Source organism: Podarcis gaigeae (assembly GCF_964106915.1).
Source record: "Podarcis gaigeae genome assembly, chromosome: Z".
Lineage (NCBI taxonomy): Eukaryota > Metazoa > Chordata > Lepidosauria > Squamata > Lacertidae > Podarcis > Podarcis gaigeae.
In genome coordinates, this window is record NC_139691.1 from 34520761 (window position 1) to 34537515 (window position 16755).

Genomic DNA, 16755 nt, shown 5'->3' on the forward strand with positions numbered 1-16755 from the left:
TTAACCAGCCCTCAGGTCTGCAGCTGTTGCTGTTGAATGCCAGGTCGGCTCTGAGTAAGATCTCCCTTATCCATGGTCTGATTATGGATGAGGAGGCTGATTTCGTCTGTGTTATTGAGACCTGGGTAGATGACCAGAGTGGAGTTGGTCTCACCCAGCTGTGCTTGGTGCAGCATCAAGGCAGACTTGAGAGTCAGGGAGGGGGAGTTGCTGTAGTCAGTAGAAATAACATCTCTCTTTCCAGACTCTGTCCAGTTTGGAGGAGGAATCTAGAGTGTGCTTTTCTGGAATTGGTCAGTTGGGACAGATTAGGGATTTTGCTGGTTACCACCCACTTCGCTGCCCAGCAGTCTCCCTGCCTGAGCTGACAGAACTGGTCTCAGAGGTGGTATTGAGGACTCATAGAGTGCTGGTTCTGGGGGACTTCAACATCCATGTCAAGATGACTGGCTCTGGGGTGGTTCAGTACCTCATGACTATGGAGATTACCATGGGACTGTTTCAAGATGTCAATAGTTCAATGCATGTGGCTGGCCATATTCTGGACCTTGTTTTCACAAATGGGCAGAGAGAGGAGGATATTGACATCAATCCCTTGTCATGGTCAGATCACTTCCTGATGAGATTTAGGCTTTCAGCACTTTTTACCCTCTGCATAGGCAGGAGATCTGTTAAGATGGTCTGCCCTCGGAGGCTGATGGATCCAATGGGTTTCCAGCCGGTTCTGGGGGATTTTCCAGCTGATATGACTGACGCTTCCAGAGAGCAGTGAATTTTAAGTTTTCACGGAGAGTTTACAGAGAAAATACGGGGTTGTTTTCTTGTGTTTGAAAACTTTGTAGGATTTCAATGCTTTGAATGGCCTGCTATATTTTCATAATTTTTTTAATCATTATTGCTCCTCTTGAAAATGTAGGGAAGAACAATTAGGACCATCTTAATAAATCTGATTTACTGCCCCTGAAGAACAGCCATCTGACTTGAGAAACATATTGGGCTTTAATCATTTTATTAAACTGTTTTAAGTACACCTTTGAGACTTGCTCTTCTCTTCATTCATGCATGCGCCAGTGTTGCCTTTCCCTTCATCACCTTTTTGGCCTGTGGTTCTCCAGGCTGTAGGTGGGGGCTCACATGATTGGCTTCCCTCTCATATTGAGACAACACACCTAGCACAAAGGAACATGGGAAGCTGCCTTACAGCAACTTTTCGCTGGGGGTGTGCAAGGGCCTCGAGATTTGCCTTGTATCTTTGCATTTTTAAAAATTCTGATCTACTTTTGAGTCACTATGTGCTCTTTCCACTTGGGCCTGTCTTTCAGTTTCCAAGCAATTATGTAAAAATAATAATAATGAAGCTCTGTGTTCTCCTGTTCACTATAATGGCAAGGCTACAAATGTTATAACTTTCTTTCCACATTTGGCTAAAGTGGATGAAATTTACTGGCACCCCTCCAAAGTGGATTAAGCCTGCCACATTACGTACAAATTAGACCAGAGGTTTTTTGTAGAGTAAGTAAAAGGGAACCACTTTTCCCCACAACCCTGAGGCAAGAGGAGAGGCAGGGATTTGACTCGTTCTTAACTAAAAAATATTTAAGAGGTGGCCAAGTGGTGTGTATTTTTGTTTGTGCAATTTTTAAAACTTTGCAGTGGTGTTTAAACTTTTTGGTGTTTGGTTGTGCCCCTTGATAGGCCTTTACTGATTTCTGAGACCTTGGAATAGGAAGCTGTTTAATATGGTTACCTGCAGAGGTCTAAATAGCTCTTTTGTTTATTTTGTTGTTGTTATAAATCCAAAAACTTAAATGATGTATTTAACTTTCAAATCATTCCTGTTACTGGGTTTTAACAAACAAAGCCCCTAGAACTTTTCAGTCGTGTGCAGGAAACATTTTGGACAACTTCACTTCTTGCAATGTATACGGAGCTAGCAGAATATAGAACTACTGTATAAGTGTATATGGGAGATGCAGTACAGAAAAGCATAGAAACGGGGTGGGGGGGACTTTAGAAACTTTGTGGTGGCCTGGTCTGACTTATTGACATAGCACTTCAACTTGGGTAGGGTGGGAGGTGGGTGCAGATCCCTGAATCACCCTGATTCACCTTGTTACTCAGTCCTCACACAGAGCTGATGCACACGTCTACAGTTCGTTCAAAGCGCTAGCTGTATTTATTTTTGCTGGTATTAAGAGGTTTCTGAACTCTGGATGACTCCTCATGACTTCTCAGAACTCAAATAAGATGCCCAACTATAATATACAAAGGGTTATTAGGTATGGAGTAGCTAATGGCTTTATTTTACTTTTATCTATAACCTTTTCCACAGACAATGTTAGGTTTTTTTGTGCAAGTTGAATGTGTGAGACTGAAATCAGCAACACCTTTCTTACATTTCCAACAGATATTACTGACTTCAGGATATATGTTTGCCAGTTTTAGAGGTGCAACGTAGCAAAGCTCTATCACTTCGTATAAATTTTCTTTTACATTAATACTGTGATCTTCTAATAAACATATTATACTGTTCAGGAGGCCCTCAGCAGGTATCTCTCTGGAGGCCCCTCACATCGATGTGCTGCTCCTTGTTTATCTGGTGGCTGTGAATGGTTCGCTGTGAGTTACTTTTGCAGCTTGCTTGGATGCAACAAACCTATGACCCTTTATCATGGCATATGCTGGTTTGGTTGCTTCCTATGTACCATTATGTAACATGCTGGGTCATTGGTTCCCCTTTCACCCCAAGCAGTGGCTCATTTTTCAGCGAAGTGCCTTTTCAAGTACTAGCGTTACTATTCTCTCTCTCTCTCTCTCTCTCTCTCTCTCTCTCTCTCTCTCTCTCACACACACACACACACACACACACTATGTATATTGTGTCAAAAGGGATTTTATTGGATTTCTTGCTTCCTTTCTGCACACCAGGTCAGAGTGTTCTTCAAAGAGGGCAGGAGCTTCAAGTAGGCTGTAACCATGTCTGAGCACATTTGTGTGTGTGTGTGTGTGTGTGTGTCCCCCGGCCGCCTTTATTTTGTCTCAAAAGTGACATTTTAATTATCTGAGGTTTATCTTGAGTGGGCAAATGAATAAGAGCCATTTTGCTACCTTCAAAAAAAGAAAACGATGAGGGCGCCATCACTGGATTCTAGTATGAAAGGGAGAGTTGCAAGCATTCATGCCAGTAATTTCCTTTCAAAGAGAAAGCATAAGATGTCCTGCTGGGTCAGACCAAAGGACTATGTTGTCCAGCATCCATTTTCCTCTGGAAAGCCCACAAGCTGGGCTTGAGGGCAACAGCCTTTTCTTGCTACAATTCCCCACCAGCTGGTATACTGCTTCTTATTCCTGGAGGTCATTATGACTTGTAGCTATTGATAGCCTTCTCCTTCATGAATTTGTCTGGTCCTCTTTTTCAAGCTTTTTAAGTGGCAGTGAATTCCAAGGCTTAACTATGCCCTTTGTCTGTCTTGAACATAACACCATTCAGCTCCATTGATTGATTCAAGGTTTTGCTATCATGAGAAAGTAAGGTTCTCTGTATCATCATTATCCACACTATGCATTAAAAAACCACCCTCACATAGTATGCTCTCTGCAGTTACCTGCCTTCCCTACCCCTTGTTTTCTCCCTTCTGAACTAGAAAGCCTCTGAAGTTGTAACTTTTTACCATGGCAATTCCATCCCACCCCCAACACACACACCAATCAGTTTATTGGGTCTAAAACTGTATCAACAGAGGAATCTAAATCTAAATCTACAAAATGTTGAGGTGGTGCAAGTGTGGAACAGCTCCCTAACCTGGTCTCCTATCAGGATCTAGTGATGGAGTAATGCAAACATCACTCAGTTGGTGCCAACCTCTCTTTCTGCCAGCTGAATGGCTGGGTGGCAGAACTGTTATGAGGATCCCTACCAGTGGGCAGAGCCGGATTACCAAATAGGCAGAGTAGGCACCAGCTTATGGGCCCCACACCTTTTAGGGGCTCTGTGACAACAGATCAAAATAATATAGATTTGATTTTGAAAGAAAATTTCAGTCAAGCTCACTTAGCTCAATATTATCCCACTAGAACATGTGCACGAGCACACACACATACATGAGATTTTAACTGCCCAGGGGCATTCACGGAGTTTAAGCTGGCACCGCCTGTGGGAGCCACCAGAAAACCCACAAACAAGGCATTCCAGGGGAGAAGGATGAACCAACTCAGGATCTTCTTATCCTGAGCCAGTTTCATTGTTAGAAATGTTGATCCAGGTGCTATAAATGTGTCAGCTCCAGACTGGTGCAGCATTCAGCCTATCACCCCAGATGAGATGTGGATTGCTGGGTGGTATCTTGACACATGAGACTTGCTTATTTATACACCCAGGGCCTTGCTGTGTTTATGCTTTGCACTCCATTATAGGGAACCAAAATTCCTGCAGATCGACCCCCCACAGCCGAACTGTGGAGTTGTTTAAGATCCTTCAGAATGGTCCTCTTCTAGAGTCTTATATATCCCATAAGCCCATGTATCCTGCAATGTATAAGTAGCACAAAGTTTCTCTTTCTCATTTATTTTCTGTCTCAAAGCCATTCGTGGGAGTGGTGGCCTAGCCTGGCTAAAGCAATATTTATCTGGCTTTGAAGCCTTTCCTTTCAAGTCCTGTCTCTGTTTGCTTCTGGTATTTGTTTACCTAAGTAAGCTTTGTGGTGCTTTGGCACACCATGTGGCTATAATAGGAGACTATGCATAGTCAAGAATAGGGATAAAGTGTTGCCCGTGAACTAAGAGTGTTATGGCTAGCTATAGCAACCAATCTCCATAAAATACATTATTGGTTAAGGTAGCAATCCCATGGCAAAGTTCCTCCCGAGTCTCTTGACAGCCTCCCTTTTGCTAAATTTTGTGCATGGAGTACGAAGAGGCTTGGAAGGCACAGGTATAGCTCTCACTTTCTTCACCTTCTTTTCTGCTCTCAGCCATCGGCTGTCATTTTGATTGCCATATGCTGCAAAGGTTGGAATGCAAATGATACTATTGCTTGAGTCTAATGATGCATGCTGTATGTAGCCTTACAACTGTCTTATCAACTATTGACTCTACACACACACACACACACACACACACACACACACACACACACTTTTTGGGTTGCCATATCATTCCTTCTGATAGCAAACTCAGATATAGTTGAGTGCTTATTAATTGAAACAGGACCACTCAGAAATAACATATCAGTTTCTTGAAAGACTTGGTAGGAAAGCAGAACTATAATTTTGTAAATTTAGAGGAACAAGTTTTTTGGGGGGTTGGGATTTTTTTAAAGGGTGGGGAAAGCCTAATGAGGGCATGTTCACTTTGAGGAAGTACAGAATGTTGAGGGGTGTTAGAAATGAAAAGATGGGGAGGGGAGAAAAATTATCCTGCTCTAGCTCCTAACTCCTTGCCTGATCTCCATCTGACTGAGTCACTGCAAGATACCATTGCAGAGAGGGGAAGGGATGTAGCGGCTGCAAGGTTGGTGCGGTTCAAAAGCACACCAGCGAAGCCAATGCTGTGCTCTTGCCATTGTGCTTGCACCACACTGCCTCACCATCACTGTGCCTCTTCCTTCTCAGTAATGGTGTGCTTCTGAGACTCAGCTGGATGGAGGTCAGGTGAGTGTTGTTGATGCCCACTCCTGGAATTAGGCCTAGGTGTGTGTTCTTCGAGGTTTTGTCCCTGCCCTATATAGGGATGCTTCAAAAGTTAGGAATGGAAAAAGGACACCTTTTCGTTTTCCCACTCACCATAACAACTCTCTCCTCCATTGCATGCTGTGTAGTTATAATGTCCATATTCAAGGCAAGCTTCAAACCAGAACTCTGCAACGCTAGCTCTGCAACATATAGCACAGCAGTAGAAGGCCTCAGAGAGGTGGGAAAGAAATAGGAGGACTGTCCTCCTCTCGGTGAGTCCTGAAGAAGTCAGAAGGCTTGCTGTAGCTGAAGCAGGAACATTAATCTTCAGTAGGGATGGGGAACCTCAGGCCCAGTGACTGAACGTGACCCTACAAAGTTCTCTTTCTGGCCCTGAGGACTCTCTCCAGGCCACATGCCTCACCAGCCATGCTTTGAACCTACCTTGAATGTTTTTGCCTGGTTAACATACATCCTTGTATTCTAGTAGCACCTCTTTCTTGTCCAAATGGAGGACAAAGAGGGATGTGTGGATGTGTACAAAGATGAATTTAACACACATTGCCCACTCCTGCTTCTGGTCCTCCTATGATTGCCATGTGGCTACCAGAAGAATTCCTAGAAGGGCCAATTGTGCTTTGGCCAAAAAAGGTCCCCCTCTATGGGGATGAGGAAACAGTCTATGGGGATGAGGAAACAGTCATATTTTTGTAGGGTGTCAAACATGTATTACAGTTTTATTTTGTTACTCTCTTCTACCCACCAAAGATTTAGATCTCCTGAAAATTCTAATCTAGACAGTGCTCCAGGTTGCCAATGAAGCAAATGGATTCTGTTATGTAAAGCTGATATTTACAAGAGCTGTCAAAATAGGTAGCTAAGTGTGTTAATTCATTTCCGACACTAAAATGTTATGATGTGGACATGAACTCTTGAGGTTTTTATTTTTAATGGCATCATGTTATTGGAACAGGTAGCACCCTTCTTCTGGGAACAAACTAATTAGTAACAATAAGAGTGGCTAGAAGCATACCTACAAGCTGTTTTTACTCCTGTCAATACTAAAAAAAAGGGCAATGGTTTCATATAGGCAGCTTTGATGGATTTGAAAGCTTCTCTCTTTCTCGTTCTCTCTCTCTTTTTCCCTGCAGGAAAGTTCTTTTGCTAATTAGGTAGGCCAGGATACAGAATATCCACAAAAAAATAATACTTTGCTCAGAAAATTCTAACTGGTACAGTGGTACCTCGGGTTAATTCATTCCGGAGGTCCGTTCTTAACCTGAAACTGTTCTTAACCTGAAGCACCACTTTAACTAATGGAGCCTCCTGCTGCCTCCACGCCGCCAGAGCACAATTTATGTTCTCATTCTGAAGCAAAGTTCTTAACCCGAGGTACTATTTCTGGGTTAGCGGAGTCTTTAACCTGAAGCGTATGTAACCCGAGGTACCACTGTATTCATATTTTTTTATTTTATTACACCAGTGGTGTATCAGGTTGCTTGAGAGACTTCTTTATTCCTTATGCACTCAATAGATCAGCTTCAGTCTTCAGGAAACTTTCTCCTGCAAGTTCCAAAGCTCTCAGAATGCTTCTCTGCAATAACTTGTATGGCTGTCTGTGTTCTGTGCAATAGCATTCCTGTTAAGGCATGACAGGCATCCATTATCTCCTCTCTTTGGAAACAATTGAAGACGTTTTTGTTCCGACAGGCTTTCCCAGATGAATAAACGGGTCTTCGCCAGGAGTGTCTATTTTGTATGATATTAATTGTGTTTTAAATGTACATGTGGGTTTTTTATGTTTTTAACTGTTTTTCCTGTTTTTATTCTGCATCCCCTTGAGATGACAACAGCAATGTATTTATTTATATATAAAAAATTAACGTACGGCTATTTCATAAAAATGTCAAGGCAGTTTATTACAAAAGTACATAAAACCACACAATTAAAACCATATAAAAATCTAAAAGAAAAACCCCAACAGGCATCAATTAATTATTGGGGGAGATGTGTTATTAATTGCCTGCATCAGCTTAACAGAATAGAAAAAAGTTCACTGAGCATCTAAAGTTTGTTACAGAAGGCAGCTGCTGGTGATAAATTTTAGCTGTTGTACAAGGAAAGCATGGCTCAAGTTCAACATATTTTAGTGATCAACCAGATTTGACTTATATTTTGGTTTGATTTGGTTTAATTTATATGCCGCCTTTCCACAGCGAGCTTTGCCAGAAGCGGTTTACAACAGAAATCTACTTCTTATCAAAACATACAATTTTTTACAGGGCATGGAAGTTGTGGGAGAAACCATCTTACAAAACATACCAATAATTTCCAATATGACAACAACCAACAAGTTAGCAAACATAGACTAGATCTGATATTACAGAAGAAACAATCTAGACATAAATTCATAAGTACAGAGATAAAGGAAACTTGATTAAACCAATCAAGTTTTAGCTGCTGTTGAAAGTCTTATTGTACTCCGAATACACTTCAGCAGAAGAAGGGTCTTATCACCAGGTCAGATGACTTTCAAGTGGCTCCCTCATCTCTCCTCCAAAGAAGAACAGTACCAGCAAAAGGAAAATGCTGGAGAGCCAAAAGGAAAGTGCTGCAACTCCATCCTTCAGTCCAAGGAGTCTCAATCACTTGGCTTAAATCCATTTCTGATCAAGAAGCAAGGTTTTCTCACAAGGAACATCACAAGCATGACTTTCACAAGACCTCCCCTTGAATCCCACACCCTGCAGCAACTAGTATTTACTGGCCAACAGCATTTGCACAGTAAGTACCCATAAAACCCTATTCAGGTGTTTATAACAGGACTAGGAGCAAACAAGCTCCACTAGGAGTTGACTCCAAAGTTGACTTATTTGTTGTGTGTGTGTGTGTGCTTAGATTGGGCAGGTCAAGTGAGCAGAGACAAGCAGGGAGTCTTGGGGAGGGTGTCAATTCATCACCACCCCATGCCTATCATCTGAAACAATTGCCTGCTAGTTGGGCAGGCCCTGCATTTATGGCAAAGCAGAAGTCCCTGAGGGAGACAGCTCAATGAACCAGTAGCTGAATTCTAGGGGGCCCTTGGTGGATGTCTCTTCATGCCTTTGCTGTTGGCCCCCAACTGTACTCTCCCACTGCTTGCTGCAAGGAAGCCTCCTGTGCTCATAGAAGCTCTCTTGCTTTTTGGAACCCTGGAAAAATCAGGGTGTCAAAATATATGGCAGCCTTCACATGCTGATTAAAAAAAAAATCACAGCAAGCCCTGCATTCTCCTCCAGCCACTTAATTCCCATGAATTTTAGTCTCTTGCTACAGGGAGGACAAGTGATCTGTGAGCAGGGTTTCTCCAATGTGACTTGTCTGGGCTTTAAATGAAACACAAGCACCCAAGGGGACGCAGAATGCAGTCCATTGGTTTGACGATTTGTAGAATGAAATACTGGGCACTCACAAACGTCCCTTGGTCACCTCAAAGTAAAGTAAGTATGACAAAAACCTGCATCTCACTTATGAGAATTTCATGCACAGTTTATCTTCCCTTTGATAAACTTTCAGATTCTATATATTTTCTTAATCCTTGACAGAAAATGTTTGTGTGTGTGTGTGTGTAAGAGAGAGAAAGCGAGAGAAACAGACAGACAGAGTGTGTGTCTTGTTGGCTTTTATAACTGGAATGGAACTCAGATAGCAAAAGGTGCTGGGAACACTCTGTACAGCATAAAGGCCTGCAAAAGTCTCCTTATTTTCCTCTGTATGATGTTGAGGTGCATGTGTAATGTTGTCATTGTCTTTGTACTCCTCCATAGCCTGCCTGACTCATAAGATTTGACTGGCCAGTCCAATTATCCATAGTTTTGTTTTATTATTTATTTTATTTATTTTTATTTATTCTATACTGCCCTTCATCCGAGGATCACAGGGCAGTTTACAACACACAAAAATGTGTGACTAAGGTATCAGATGAGCCTCCCTGGGGAGAGAATTGCACAAACAGTGAGACACCACATAAAAGGCCCATTCTTGTGTTGCTACCTTATGGACCTCTTGTATAGGAGGCACTCAAAGAGAGGCTTTAGATGATGATCACAGGATCAGGGTCAGTTCATATGCGAAGAGACAATCCTGGACATATTGCAGTCCTGAGCTATTTAAGGCTTTATAGATCAAAACTAACACTTTGAACGGGGCTCAGAAACTAATAGGCAGCCAGTGCAGTCAGGCCAGGATTGGTGTAATATGCTCAAATCGTCTTGCCCTGGTGAGCAACCTGGCATCAGAATTCTTCACCAGCTGAAGTTCCTGAACCATCTTCAGAGGCAGCCACATGTATAACGCATTGCAATAGGAGAAGAATATCACAGCTGTTACAGTCACACAAGCCTTGCAGTGCATTGCATTGGAGGAGGAGGAGAACAAGCTGGCATGAGAAAGCCATAATAAAGTAATGATTCACAAAAGTGTGAGACTAAGTGCCACAGTGACCCTTAAAGACAGTTTGTCAAAATGAGTTTTTAGCTCTGGAAGTCTCAAGGTTAAGCACAATTCAATTTAATTTGTGGTGGGTTATTTTAATTTTTGTTCTGCTGCTTTAACCTACAGTTGGTTATTTTAAATGTTATATTGTATGTTTGAGATGTATCCTTGGTGAAGCAGTCAGCAGTGCAGTGTCTCAACATCTTCCTTCTTTCAATATGAGTCAATTCATCATTGGTGGCTCTCAAAGTAAGAGAAGTAGGGAGACAGCAGGCAAAAGTGAAAATTGATGTCCACCCATCACAAGAGAGGTTATCGAGCAGCATGTGTGACACTTGGCCTCAGAACAAACAGTTCATCCAGAAACAGCACTGCAGAAGTTTGGACGCCTCAAAAAAACCTACCTGCAATGCAGGGGGGTCTAACCTGTGGCCCACTGGCTGCATACAGACCCCATGTTGATTTTGTGCACCCCAAGACTCCCCATTTGTAATTTTTTAATGTAAAAAAATATACTACTCCTATAGGTCCTTTGCTGTGTTTTTATCCCATCAAAAGTTTATTTCTGCCCCAAGATGCCCCAAAATTAAAATATTAAAAACACATTAAATTCTTCTTTAATAGGCAGGCGAAAGATACTTTCCATGAAGAAGCCACCAGGTTTTATTCCTGGCATCACCAAAAAGGCTGGGAAAGACTCCCATCCAAAACCCTGGAGAGCTGTGGACGGTCAAGGTAGGCAATACAGATCTACTTGGACAAATGGTCCAATGCAGTATGTGGCAGTTTTCTTTGAAGGATGACATTTAGGCCCAGTCCATAGCTGTCAGATCACTGCTGGTAATGCTGATCAGCTGCTTGAGCAGGGTTAGCCTCAAATTGCTTTTGCTCAGGTTCCGGGATAAAGGCCACACAATTCTGCTGTCCTCATGGTTAATGGTTCTCCAGGGTTCCAAACTGGAGGCTTCTCAGCTTTACCAGAGGATGCAGAGGTTTGGACCCAGGACCTTCTGCATTCAGCAAAACTCATTTGTGGCAATGTTCATTTCTGTGATTTCTTATTATATGACCTCCCTGCTGTCTTTGTTCTCAGCTAAGTTCTAAGGGTCACACTTTCACTTGTACTCCCTCAGGCTGTGACATGGTCTATTTAAATCATTTTCAGACACCCCCCCCTCCTTCTTGCTTTAACATTTACAACTGACTCTGAGCCAAAAAAGTGTTACACAACTTGCTATACGTGCATAAGTTCTTGCATAGAAAGATTTGGCAGGTGGTTACTGTTTTTCTTTTCGATTAAACACATCGTATTATTTTCCCCTCTTGATCTTCTCTGTCTCTAACAACAAGGAACACTGAAAAATGGAAAGGTGGGGAAGAGGAGAGAGAGCAAACTACAGCAAGCACCGTATCTATAATTAGGACTTGCTTTCTAAAAAGAAGTTTTATGACATTCTCAGAGATTCTTTTATTTGAATGCTTTCAAGAACGCCATCTTCAGAGGGTTTGTTTTGAGAAAATTAGACGGCATTCAAATATAATAAGCAGAATGTGCCATCTATGGAACAAAAGAGCGTAACCCTTATGATAACCATTTTGATTTTATAGGCTGCCAAATCAAGAGCTTTTTTATATATATAAACTGGCCTCTTGTGAATGTACATAAACAAAATGTTATATTCCAGTAGATAATTTTTCATTGATTTGCCTGGGGCAAAATAAAAGACTCAGCTAAAAGGATGATGGAAAAGTAATTTAAGCTAGAAAATATATAGGTTGCTCTTGCTTTCTCTCGTTCGTTTTGTTTTTAAAAATGACCTTAATGCATTATTGGAATAGCCAGAGACTAGCATTTTGCTTAACTGTATAACAACGAAGATGTGAATTGTTGTTTTACTGATTTTTCTACAATGAGAAGATAGTTAACCTTCTACGTTGGGGTGTGATTAACGGTGGGGGGGGGGAGAAATTCAGATTGGTTTGCATTTTAATGTGAAACTCTTCATTGTGCATTTCTTGAAACTATGCATGGACTTAAACATAGCCATCCTTCAAAATTCACACTTCTACGATTTTGTGATGCAGTCCTGCATCACAATAATGTTCAGAAATAATGTTCAGAAAAAAATGTGTTTATTAGGGGAAATTGTGCGTAAAGATGCATATATTGATGAAAATAACATACAAATGTGCATTATTGTATGGAAATTAGCCACCAATTTAAAACGGTTACAAGAATAAAAGGAGAAAAGCAAAAGCAAATCAAACAAACAAACCACGAACATTTAAAAACAATTCCACAAGAACTGAACATTGTTTGCAGCAATGTTCACAGGGGAGATTGCATAAAAATATGTATATTAAAAGAAACTCTAAAATGCTGGTGAATTTTTGTGAGGGCTTTTTTAAAAAACAAAAACAATTTATTGCAGAATGGTGTGGAAATGTGGAGAATTGAAATTCAGACTGGAAATGCGAAAAAGACTCTCCTCCCTGCAAGAGAGGGGAGTGGTTGTGGGCGGGAGCCCGAGCTCCACCCCTAGCAGGGGGCGTTAGCCCCCTGCCTTCACCTCACCTGGCTGGTGCCCACGCCCCTCAGCAGGCATCCAACCAGGTGCCTGGGGGGGGGGCGTGTTCAGCAGCCTTTTGCTGCGGCACCAGCCTTCGCCCAGCCTCATTCTTCGTCCTCTCGCCGCGAGTCACCCACCCTCCACTCCCTTTAGTTAGGGCTTAGGTTACTGGCCTTGCTATGGACCTTAGGTTGGTCGCCCTGGTTGTCCGGGGGGCCTGGTAGGAGTTTTTCCATTTGGCATTAGGCCTTTTTGGTTTTTTCGCCTACCTCGTAGCAATCGTCACAACTTTTGTGGTATTGGTGGGTAGGTTAGGCATTGGAATAATGTGTTGTGCTGTGTCGAAGAGCTAGGTGTGGCCATCGCCTGTGCCTTCAATTTTTAGGGGTATTCCGTTAAAGGAATCTGGCGGTCGTGTATTCTGTCCGATGCCTGCTTGGCGGGAGGCCATGGCACGACCCTCGGTGACATTAGGGGTGAGCCTATAGTTGGATCGGCATCAACAGGCTCCACCTACTGGTGAATAAACCCACTTGTTCAAGAAATCCAATGCCTAAGCCAATACCTTTTCACTGCTGTAATCAATAAAGTTGTGGCCTTTCCTTGCCCATTAACCTTATATCACGTGTCCTTATGTATTCTTTCCACATTGCGGGGGTCGGGTCCTCGAACCACAAACCAGAATTGGAAAATCCATCCTTTTCGAACAATTATACCAATGCATTCTGAGTCAAAGAGAGGCCACAATAAGTCCTCCTTGTGCCAAAAGTGCCCGGTGTCACCTTTTACCTTTTCCCCCTAAGGGTTTTTAAATATTGGAAAAGGTGAGAGAGCTTATGAATGCAAGCAGAAAACAGAGAATGATGGAGAGAACTTCAAAAGATGATTGTGAGATGCTGCAAAAGAAAGATGGGAGGACACTCAGAGAGGCAGAGGAACGGCAGGAATACAACATGAACCCTAGCTTCAGTCTTCCTCAGCTTAAATGTGACTGTATATGGCTTGAAATGAGGCCACCATATATTGAGTTCCCATTTTGCATCCCCTGCCTTTAAAACCTCACCTAATCCCTAATCAGCACAAACCAAGCCCCAGTTTCAATTAGCAACAATAATTTGTTCTTCAGTGGGTGAAAATGAAGTCATTGGCCCAAGCTGCTTAAATGCTATGGGAAGTTTACAAACATTCCATCTTGTCAGAAGCTGGGAGGGATCCATCTACATTCAAGGACTACAGGGAGATGGGACTGTTTGTTGTTAATGGGAAACAGAGGAGGAGGTAGACAGTAGTTTCCAGTTATGGGCCAATATTTAGGACTGCCAGTGTATGTTGTGTGTGTATATGAACAAATGCATGAATATTTGTGTGTGAAAGAGAATGGCATGCAAATAGCTTGCTTGTGCATTGTCTGTATACAGTCTTGCATGTGAAAAGTGTATGTCCCTCTGTTAAGCAGTACATAAATATCTGCCAGGAGAAACGTTTTCGTTTATGAAAAATGCTTTTGTCAATTAATTCCAATAAAACTTACAGGTTTGCACAAATAAGCGATAGTAAAGGCAAAGATGAAGCACATGCAAGGGAACATGAAAAAGGCACATTAGTTAGAACCAAATACTCACACAATTTTGACCCACCAGCTTACATATTTTAGTCAAGTGTAATACAAATATTTCTTAGTTTTTGTTAATAGACTAATCATTTTGTATTTTACTGTCATATCAATAAACACTGGCATACACCTTACAGCAAAGCCAATGGTTATTACACCAACTAATTAAAGACTAAGTTAAAATGGTAACTTGCTGTGCATTCCTTTTCATGAAAATGCAAATTCTTGTGAGAAACAATAGACAGAAATGAGTCTTGATGGTTCATTTTTCATTTTCTTTGCCGGCGGAACTGAAAGGATTGTGTTGCATCCTTCGTTCTATTAGAAGTGACTTTTTGATTGGCATAATGAGCAGAACAGTGAAACAGATGGGTCTCCTCTGAAGTTACACAGGGTCCCCAGTGGACTGGAGAAAATGCTGACAGATAACAAAGGAATCACATACTTATTATTCACTGCAGATTAAAATTTAAACATCAACAGAGCAAACCATGCATTTGAACTGTTCCCCCCTCTCAGTTTAGCATTGTAAATTACAATTTAAATGATAGTAAGGGGGGTGAGGTGTGTGTATGCAGGCAACAAGAATCAGAAAAAGCTTTGTTTTTAACCATAGACAAGAAAGTGACTTTAATTTGTTCTTATGAATAAAGATATTCATTTGGGCACTGCCAGCCCATCCATGAGGCAAACGGACATAGCAGCTTCGGGTGGTGGAATCAGGCGGTGTCCCCGCAGGCATTCCTCCACCACCAGCAGCGTTGTGTGGCTACAGTAGCTTCTGGTGAGAAAACACAAGAGCTCTGTGAGATCTTGCTGAAAGCCACACAACCCTGTGAGGCTTCGGGGGTGGAGGGGCATAGCTCCATGGCTGAACAGCTGTTTTGCATGCAGGAAGTCCCAGGTTCACTCTCCAACAACCCCAGGTTGGGTTGAGAAGGACCCCTGCCTGAAAAAAGTTACTTCCAGAAAATAAAAGACAATATTACATGGAGCATTGGTTTGACTCGGTATAAGGCTGCTTCCAGTGTTCTCTAGATCCAAACCAGGGCTGGTATTAGCACTTGATAAAAAAGTAAAGGGACCCCTGACCGTTAAATCCAGTCGCAGAGGACTCTGGGGTTGCAGCGCTCATCTCGCTTTACTGGCCGAGGGAGCCAGCGTTTGTCCGCAGCCAGCTTCCAGGTCATGTGATACCTTTGGGAAATTGGCAGGTCCCTAGTGCCTTGTGCCCACAGCTGATTCCTGAAATATATTTTTCTGGACTAACATTCCAAGTAGCATCAGGTGTCTAGATGAAGCCAGTTTTCCCCTCCTACTGCCCCTGACACAACATCACTCTAAGCCAGGGGTGGGATGCCTTAGGTCTAAGGTCCAAATGTAGCCATCTAGACATCTCTTTCTGGCCAGAAGGGCTGTCCCCAGGGTAATCCATCCCTGACTTTGCTTTACATCATCCTTGAGTGTTTTTCTGCCTGACTGAAATGTGCCCATTTTCTCTGATAATACAGAACCTTGTTTGCCCAAGGCACATGCCCCTTAGTGAAAGATGGGAACGTGATGAATACATGAAGAATTTGCCCAGTTCTGTGAACCTGGCTAGGGTTATCACTTTGAGGGCTTTGTGATCTCTTCATGTCTCATTTTTGTGATTCCTCATGTCACCGGGTGCAATACCAACACAACACTATATATATGACCTCCTAAGCATATGGAAGTCAGAGCAAATGGAAACATTAATAGAAATTGCCAATGTTTACTTTTTCGCCCCACGTCCAGAACAGGAACCATTCCAGCAGCTACAATCAGTATCTGTTAGTGGTGCCTTCAGTCTGTAATTGCTTATACCCCCAGACCCATTTGCATTGTGTTTCATTTGCATTGAAATGAATGGCATAATGTAACATAAGTAATTTCGTCACAGTCGACAGCAAAATGTACTGCAGTGGAATGGAAATAGCACTGCAGAACAGAAAAATGGTGCCTGCTTACAGCGCTGCCTTAGCAGTGGCTAAGCATGGCTAAGAGACTGGTGCTCCTGCTTAGTAACATTGAATGTCCCCCTCCCACATTTTTTGTTGCAGAAATGTTTGAAAATGTAATTCTGGCTGCTAGTAATCTGAAATACGATGTCAGTCTTCTCATTCTTCCTGTGTGTGTGTGTGTGTGTGTGTGTGTGTGAGCGAGCGCCTGTACATGCAAGGTGGGTGGGTGGGTGGGAATCATGTTCTTCTGCTTTATAGCTGTCTCAAAGTTACTTCTGTGTTCTGTGATGCTTTAGAATTGTATCACCCAATTTCCTCTTTGCATAAGTAAATCCTTCAGTAAGTCCTAGAATGTCATGAGGAGAGTTCTGCTCATTTGTTATGCTAATCTATGGTAATCATATTTTTTAAATAAAATAAAAAAAACACACCAAGAGTTTTATTTT